This window comes from Octopus bimaculoides, chromosome 8 (genome assembly GCF_001194135.2).
Source record: "Octopus bimaculoides isolate UCB-OBI-ISO-001 chromosome 8, ASM119413v2, whole genome shotgun sequence".
Taxonomy (NCBI): Eukaryota; Metazoa; Mollusca; class Cephalopoda; order Octopoda; family Octopodidae; genus Octopus; species Octopus bimaculoides.
In genome coordinates, this window is record NC_068988.1 from 90,808,878 (window position 1) to 90,818,481 (window position 9,604).

A 9,604-nucleotide genomic window follows, 5' to 3' on the forward strand; every position below is an offset into this window, starting at 1 on the left:
GAGAGAGAGAGAGAGAGAGAGAGAGAGAGAGAGAGAGAGAGAAGGCCTATATGTTAACGTGTGTGTGTGTGTGGTGAATGTGTGCCTGCTGACCTGTTTGACTGTGTCAGCCTATATGTTCACATGTATGCATGCATGTGTGTGTGTGTGTGTGTGTGTGTGTGTGCGCGCGCGCGCGCGCAAGCACTTCACTACTTGATACACCACACCCCTCATCACTTGCCAGTGTTGTTACCTGAGTCAGAATTAGGTCACATTTAATAGAGATGGAGGGACACAGATCTTGATGAGTTGGTGGAAGTATTGAGAGTAAGGAAGAAAGAGCAAAGGAGGGCTGAGTGACAAAAGAGGGGCAAAGAGAAGCAAGAAGGAGGAGGGGAAGCTAAGAGAGAGTAGGAGGAGAAAAGAAGGGAGGAAGAAGAGATAGAGAGTAGAATCAGAGAGAAAGAAAAGAGATTTGAGTGAGACAGAGAGAGAGAGGGGGGGAGTTTTGAATGAAGGAGAGAGCTGAGTGAGAGGAGGAGGAGTGTGAAGAGAGCTGAGTGAGAGGAGGAGGAATGTAAGGAGCTGAGTGAGATAGGGAGGAGTGTGAGGAGAGGTTAGAGGGGGGAGGCATGTAAGGAGAGCTGAGTGACAGAAGAGAGAGAGAGAGAGAGAAATCTGAAAGGGAAGAAGAAAGAGTTGATTGAGAGGGGGGAGAAAGAGAGAGAGAGGTGAGTGAATGAGAGAAGGGGGGGGGCTGAAGGAGGAGATGAATTACCCAGAGGGATAGCAGGAGGGAGGAAGAGAGAAACAGTGAGTAAATGTGTGAAAGAGAAGGGTAGAGAATGTATTTTATTGTCAGAAACCAATACCTTTGATTTCACCACACACACACACACACACACACACAGCTACAACGTCCATGCTACCACTACTTGTACATAGCACCACACAATATGCCATCCACCATCCACAACCACCATCACAATTAATCGATAAACACATCTGATACATTCACACAGATACATAGGAGAGAAAGACAATGAGAAAACAAAAGACAGAGAGGGAGGGGGGGGAATCAGACACACACACACACACTATTGACTGATTGTCACCATTTCTGCAAACCTGTATGGAAGCAGTAGAGTGGTACTAGTGTAGTGTGTAAATGAACTTACTGTTACTGACACCTGTAAAGTAATAATAATATCTATAGTTATTGGTACCTGTATGTTAAGAGGCGTCTAGAGTTATTGGTACTAACATATAAAAAAAGTACCTACAGTTATTAGTACCTGAGTGTGTGCACATGTAGGGGTGCCTATAATCGTTGATGCCTGTGTACTAATACCAATACAGGAACACCTCAACTTAGGTCATTAATTGATTCCAAGACATGTGACAACTTGAAAAACAACAAGGAAAGACATTAAAAAAAAAAATTCATCATCATCATCATCGTCGTTTAACGTCCGCTTTCCATGCTAGCATGGGTTGGACGATTTGACTGAGGACTGGTGAAAACCAGATGGCTACACCAGGCTCCAATCTGATTTGGCAGAGTTTCTACAGCTGGATGCCATTCCTAATGCCAACCACTCAGAGAGTGTAGTGAGTGCTTTTACATGCCACCGGCACGAAGGCCAGTCAGGAGGTACTGGCAACGGCCACGCTCGAAATGGTGTATTTTACGTGCCACCTGCACAGGAGCCAGTTCATAACCTTATATCTGTTTTAACCTTTTAGTATGCAGATTACACTATCAAATGTAAAAAGGTAAAGACCCCTTTGGTCATGAATGACCATGGGATTGCACCTAGAAAGTTCCCCTCCAAGGCACATAACTGGACAAGGTTGTTTATGGAAGAGTAGCCGTCGCCTATGCATACCAGCCTCCTCTCTTCATACCACCAATATTATCCAAGGGAAAGGCAAACGCTAATATAACTTGGCACCAGTGATATCACAACTCATTTCTACAGCTGAGTGAACTGGAGCAATATGAAATAAAATGTCTTGCTCAAGACCACAACACACAACCTAGTCCAGGAATCAAACTCACTACACCTCATGATTGTGAGCCCAATGCTCTAACCACTGAGTCATATGCCTTCACCATGTCAAATGTAATGCCTATTTATTCATACTGTTCCAAATTAATCCTACATTATCTTGTGGCTTTGAGATTTCAATTATGTGATTACTTACTTTCAGAATAACATTGTAGGGTCGGTGTGAGAGGCTGGATATAACTGAGATATATTTTGGTCAAGATCGGCCCAGACTATGTCTAACTTAATAGCACCCCTTGATAGGATCTTTTAAGTCATTTCGAAGTTAAGTTTTGTGTTATCATGGCCCATGCAAGTAAGGAGTTGTTAACAGGTAAGGGTGGCTTATTTGGTAACCCTTGAAGAAATTTGTCCAGGTTTTGCTCGAGGGTGATGGGATCTTTTTCTTTGATTTGTTTTGGGATAATGTTAAGTAGAGAAGGGCCTGTTGAAGAAAAGAAATTGTGTTGCAGTAAATTTATATGTTGTGAGTCCGAATTGTGTAGCGGACATATAGCACATGGCCCCAAACTTGGACGAATTCTGAATCTAATGTTAAGGTTGTTTTGGTAATGTTGTGGTATATTCTTCACATTGTGCAAATGATGTAGCGCTCATGGTGATGTTGAAGAGAATAAAGATTCAATGTTATAAGGCAGTCCCAATAATCAAGATCAATCCTGTCCTTAATTGTTTTAGTGAATGCTCTCAGGGGTGACTCCATTCTCATAATGTTTGATTTGGTTTGGTGTGGGGAGACCACAGGGGGCAGCATTACTCTAGGTGTGACTCTACAAAGGAGAAGGGAATAATGACATCTTGCTCCTTGGACTCCTACTTGAACATAAAACAAGTAGAATATTAGGACTGCATTCGGGCAGTTTCAATGCTACAGGGTTAATAAATGGTTTGTATATATATTTTTGCACATGTATTTTATTTGATTTTCCTCTTCAGTACTTGTTTTTTTTAGGTGTTTTTTGTAATCTTCATGTTTTTAACTATGTTGCTGAGACTGGATAAATCAACTGGAGTTGAGGTTTATTTTGTCCATCTTAAAAAAAAATATAGCATAAAGTTATGAAAGATGTTAACTCAGAGTGACCCAAGTTGAGATATGCCTGTAATTACTGACATCTATGTGTGTAGAACAACTAATAGTTACTGACAACTGTGCAAAAGTCCCTACAGTTACCGGTACTTGAATTCGTAGAGGTACCTAGAGTTAGTAACAGCTGTGTAAGAAGGAAAGACAAGCATACCCAACCAAACTAAAACTATCAATATTAATTATAAAACATTTATGATTTACAATACATTATGTTATTTACAATGAATTACAAAATGCATACAATTCAGTGTATAACTCAGTAAATATTTTGACACTAGGTAAACAGAGGTTCTCGTGCCTTTCAGCAATGCTTTATATTTTATTACCCCTTTAGTGACTGAAGTTCCGAACTATACTGAATATAGTGTCATGAAGGCAGTCTAAATTCTTGCTTTCTAATTCAGTGCCATTATAGAGCAAAGAGCATGTATGTGCATAGCAAAATGTGTGTTATGGTGTTGTTTAGCCTCAGGTCAGTCCTGGTTGAGTAAATGTGATAAAAAATAGTCCAACTATGACCAACCAGATCTTTTTGTTTTATTTTTTGTACATAAGGTCTACAATATAGGTGTTGTTCTTTTTAAAGATAGTAGGGTTTAATTCTGAGGAAATATGCCTGTTATTTCTAGTAAATAAAGTGGATGGCCACACTGACACTTTGCAAAGTAGTTGGACACTTTATAAAGTGGCTGGTATTAAGAAGGGCATCCAGCCATAGAAACCATGCCAAAAGAGACAATGGAGCTTGACACAGTCCTTTGGCTCATTGGATCTTGTCAGACCATCTAATCCTTGCAAGCATGCAGTAGGAGTGAACTCAGGACCTTTTGGTAGCAAAATGAACTTCTTAACCATTTGGCCATACTGTGCCGACAAGTCATGTATTCAAACCAGGTAATTTGACTTAGAAAGGAAAGCAAAATGAGTGAGGGAAGGATTTTTTAACATGTTGTTCCTTGATAACAAAATATGGATTTGCTATCTTCAATAGTTTCAGAGATAACAGACTGGAGACTGAAGTCATCAACCCAACAGAGTAGATAAAAAGCACTGATCAACTTGTTTTTATATCTGAAAGTGTATCAAGGAATACATTATGACCCTTATTTTTCAACAGTGTGGTGTGATTTAAGAGAGCTTTAATGGTTATTTTTAGCAGGTTGAGTCACCATTAAAAAAACTTGTTCACTGGCTCAATACTTTGGTGGTGATGGAGGTAGGTAGCTGTTGCTGCTTATCTCTCAGTTAGTTTTGGTTCTGATCAAATGGAACCAGTATCAAAGGCAATCCAGCCCCAACCATCTCATCTTATTTTTTCTTTTAGAAATAGCGTATGCTGAACTAGAATACCTGATGTGTCCTTTATTATGACAACAGGGTGTAGTTTGATTCAATGGAGATTTGGTTACCACTTCTAGAACTCAAGTCATGATGTAGAAAGCAATTCCATTGGTACATGGTGAGTGATGGGTGCTAGAAGTGGTGTATAGCTGCCATTTGCATACAAGTATGACTTGATAGCATGTACCATGGGCCTGCTAACCTAACATGTTTTCATGGAAGATCGGAAATGAAGGACACCACTTGCACAATGTCACCATCATAACATTCTTTTACAACTGCCATGTGATGTCAAGGCAAGGAGATAGTGACACACACACACACACACACACACACACACACACACACACACACACACACATGCATGCAAACATAGATATACAACAGGCTTCTTTCAGTTTCTGTCTACCAAACTCAGTTATTTACCCAAGGTGCCATATAGTAGGACTGAACTCAGAACAATGCGGTTGAGAAGTAAACTTGTTACTACACAGCCATGCCTCATATTATAAACAAAACACCCACTATATTTGAAACACACAAAATCAAACTATGTATGAGAACAAAAATGAAATGAGTTATTTCCCTGCATAGCAGTTTCAGGAATACAAATGTCAAAATCCAATTTCACTCATGGTCAGTTTATATTCTGCTATGATTAAAGATCAAATAAGGACCTTTAATTTGTAGACTGTAAACAGAATAAAAACAGGAAAATGAAAAGCATTACCAAAAAGGTGGCAAATGCCATGATGCGGTTGATGATGTACTGTATAACTATTTGTATACTTTACGATAAATGACCCATTAATCGTCTTGGGGAAGGGAAATGAGGTAGGATTATTAGATTGACCACAAAAGACTCTTTTAAATGGTGATTAGATGTATTTCCTATTAAGTAAATCATTCAGTGTTTAATCTCACTTTGAAGTGACAAAGTTTCATTTTGAAATTGTAAACCTCATTTTGAAGTAGCAAGCTCCCACTTTGAAGTGATGTTCACTTACTTTGAATTAAAATTGCAGTAGTTTATAACAATATAAAGAGCAACAACATCATACACACACAGCAAACCTTGGAACATTACATATTAATAGACTTAAAACAATAATTCATGATGAAGCCAAAATTATTTAAAACAAAAAACAAATAACTTACCAGTTATTTTTCTAATTATTTTTCACATCTGAAAATTAAAAAAAAAAACAGAAATGAGTTAGAGAAAAGGTAAATATATTTGGAGAGAAAATTCTAAAAATAATAAAAAAATAAGTGACTCTGCCATTTTTATTGATTTGGTGTAAAAATATAAATAACTGTATGTGTGTGTGTTACAGCAGTATTGTAAAGACTTGACTTTTCTCACAAAGTACTTACTGTCTCAGTTTAGTGACCAAAGAATTAGTAGTAATTGCAGTTGTTTAGCCTCAAGTCAGCCTTGATCTAATTGTCTTGTGATCAAGAATGTTCCAGTAGTGACTACCCTGCCCTTTTGGAATACATCAAAGACTACATTATGAATGTGTCCTTCCTTTTTAACTGTGATTTGAGAGAGAGAGAGAGAGAAATTTGGTTACTACTTCTAGCATTTTGAGCAACTATATAGAGGCTTCTTCGGCAAACCAATAGTATCCCATTTCAAAGACAAAACTTTTCCATAGTCTCTTATGAAATTAGATTCCTCAACCTTGCTTACCTCCCTTTTACTAGATTCACTAATGCTGATAAAAGTCACCACATCACATTTCACATTGCCTTCTCCTACTGATGAAGGCTACAACATCACTCCTGAAATTTTGGTGATTATATTGAAGGTAGTTGACCAAATTACTTCCAGTATGTATTACTATACACACAGGAGATAAAGCAAGTTTCTATGTGGCTACTCAAAATGCTAGACATAACAAGTAAATCTCCACCTAATAACATGCAACTGTCTTTCAAAGGGAAAAATACATTGGAAAATGAATTCATAGATAGATGAAAAATTGTGTTAAACAACAATAGATGCTTTAATAAAACTTGAACTGCAAACATTTGGTTTAGAGCACGACTGTTAACAAAAATTATTTTCTAACATTAAGAGGTCATACATTTTGGGTGATGCGAACTTGATTTAATTAAGCCAAGTATTTGCTCTGAGATTCAATAAATTAAGTACCAGTGATATATCATACACTCTCCTATCATAGACAATAGCTGAGGGATTTGTAGTTTCTTGCAGTACAACCAGCACAGAGTATCTGTCTATAGTGATCAAATGGGTGTGCTGTACATTAGCTCACTCTCTCCATCAAATTGACATTGTCAGTACAGGTGCACAGTCTGCCACACATCAGTTGTTGAAGTGACTGTAAAGTAACATCAGGAGTGTTTTTGCTCCTGGACAGGAAATCAAAATCACGGTCGCTTGATCATGATTGCTACACCCTAACCACTGGGGTCATAATTAGTCAACTACACTCACTACTATGAAATGTGACACCTGGCCACCTCATGTTCTAATACAGGCAAATAGTTGCAAATTTTGAGAGATGTAGTTGACTATACTGGCCCTAGCACTTAACTGGTAATTATTTTATCTACCACAGGAAGCTTTTTCTTAGTTTCCATCTACCGAATCTATTCACAAGGTTTTGGTCAGCCTGGAGCTATAGCAGAAGATACTTGCCCAAGATGCCACACAGTGAGATTGAACTGGGATCTGTGTGGTTTGGAAGCAAAACTGCTTACCACACAGCAATGATTATGCTTTGATGAATGAAAGAAAAGTATTGGAGTAAATAAATATGGTGTTCATAGAATCTTCAGTGTGAACAAATCCAGCCATTTCTGGAAGAAAATGTAATTGAGAATTATTTTTGGCAAAAATAACCTACTTATAAAGCATCAAAAAATTCTTTGACCTTTTTACTGGGAGGTAATACTGATGGGACTTCAAATTAAAACTGATGCTTACTTTTGAGAAATAAACCCCTTTAAAAAGGGATGCAACAGACAAATTCTTCCAGTTGGCTTGGGAATCAAATATAAAAAGAAGACATGGATCACAAGAGTCTTGTTCGGAGGTCACACGTTTTTGTCCATAAGTTGCAAGTTACTGCAAGAAAAATCATTTAGCTTAGAAAGCTGATAATTAATTTATTTCCATGGTTTTTGTACTAACAAGCAGGTTTCATTACTAGTATTACTAGTTTCAAATTTTGGCACAAGGCCAACAATTTCAGGGAAAAGTACATCAATTATATCGACCTGTGTTCAACTGGTACTTATTTTATCAACTCTGAAAGGATGGAAAGTAATGTTGACCTCAGTGTAATTTGAACTCAGGAGGTAAAGACAGACAAAATAACATTAAGTATTTTGACTGCAATGCTAACAATTCTACCAGCACACTACCTAAGGTCTTATTATCAACAATAATCATCCTGGTGTTACAGCCTATGGATCAAGCAACAACAGCAACATTCACAAAGTGCTATATTCGAAGAATTTTTTCACAAGTGAAGTTACAACTGGAGATATAAATTTTGGAAAAAAAATTAAGATTAAATAAGCATTTAATACTCTCTCCACTCCTATATTTCTGTTGAAATGCACTGTTTTTGTTTCAAATAATTTCGAAAATAATGAGGAATTTAGTCAAATAACTGTTATTATTATTAAGCCTAGAACACAGATTAACAAGAAATTTTGAAAGGTTTTAATTCAGATCACTTAAAAACAAAGAGTTTGTATCATAGAACCAGGCGAAAGTCTCAGGTAGGCTGGTATTAAAAAGGTTAAAAATATATATGAACCATAGGAAGAAATGATAACCAGCTGCCAGATGCAGGAGAGCAGTCTGGCAAAATGTTTTGCTAAATATCTAACAAACAAAACCATTGATGAAATCTCTACCTTTGGCCGCCAGGATGTTGAATTAGATGTTTGTGAATTATTGGCTTAACATTTAAAAGACTTCAGCGATGACCTCATTGAAACTGATATCAACAGGCAAACGAAGAGCAAGAAGTAATAGAAAATGAAGAAACAGAAAACAACTCAATGGCTATAACAGTGAAAGATATTGATGAATTTTTTTGAGACATAATTGACCAAACACTGATTACTTAATACAGAAACCAAATGTTGACAGAAGAATATGCTTGTTTGCCAAGGTTTAGATGATCAAATTGATCATTATTGTAAAATTTATGCAGAGAAGTAGAAAGCTAAAACATTTCAATTGGTCTTCATGAATTTTTTCTCTAAAACAAAATTCTAGTTTTTTTCCTTTTTTTTTTTTTTATTTTCCCAGTTTAATTAAAATTGTCCCCATTCATTATAAAATTTGCGTAATGCAGTTTTTATGTCTGCAAGAACATTAGAGAGAGAAGTGATAAGGATAACTAATCAGATTATGCAAGTGACAACTATATGATCTTCGTTAAATGTTATATTTTAATATTAGATAAGAGTAATCGGCATTATGATAGAGTGGTTGTAGTCATTTAAAATACTCAAAAATGATGATAGATTCAATTTTAGTTTTTTGCCTTTTTAATTTCGTTTTACAGTTAACCCTTTTACTACAGAAAGCAGATATATCCACTCAAAATTTCATTATCCTAAATTGCAGTAAGCAGTTTTAAATACCAATCAATGTTTTGTTGAGGAAAGTCATGTTTGAAATTAATCTTTGTTGAGATATGTCAAGTTTATTGAGGCAATATCACTTGCAGAAAATACTAATTCTATTTTGGGGGAGATATTTAACAGCGTTACTGGATAAACCATGTAATTTAATTTTGCAGTGAAAGGGTCAGATAGTTAAGGAAATACAGAAAACCATATGAAAGGGAAGCAATTGGATAGAGGCTGGTGTTAAGAAGGGCATCCAACTGTAGAAGCTACCACCAAAGCAGATATTGGAACATGATGTAGTCTTTGGATCCATCAGATCCTGTCAAACCATCTAACTGATGCCAGTTGGGAATATGGATATTAAATGATGGTGATGCTTATCTTTATCATGACCACAGTCTAATGATTGAAATGAGTAAAAGATAAAAGAGAGAGAGAGAGAGAGAGAGAGAGAGAGAGAGAGAGAGAGAGAGAGAGAGAGAGAGAGAGAGAG

At 36.7% G+C, this 9,604-nt stretch overlaps 1 protein-coding gene across 5 annotated transcripts in view; it reads right to left on the bottom strand.

The window, feature by feature from the left end:
* Positions 1–9,604, bottom strand: part of LOC106878555 (TLC domain-containing protein 4-B) — a 78,029-nt gene that overhangs the window by 32,030 nt on the left and 36,395 nt on the right. For 3 of the 5 annotated variants that reach the window (XM_052970250.1, XM_052970247.1, XM_052970249.1), the window contains one exon: positions 5,644–5,671. The gene's annotated coding sequence lies outside the window, so the exon portion shown is untranslated. Of the gene's footprint in view, positions 1–5,643; positions 5,672–7,444; positions 7,586–9,604 lie in introns of all 5 variants that reach the window. The other 2 variants (XM_052970248.1, XM_052970251.1) reach the window with 1 other exon arrangement.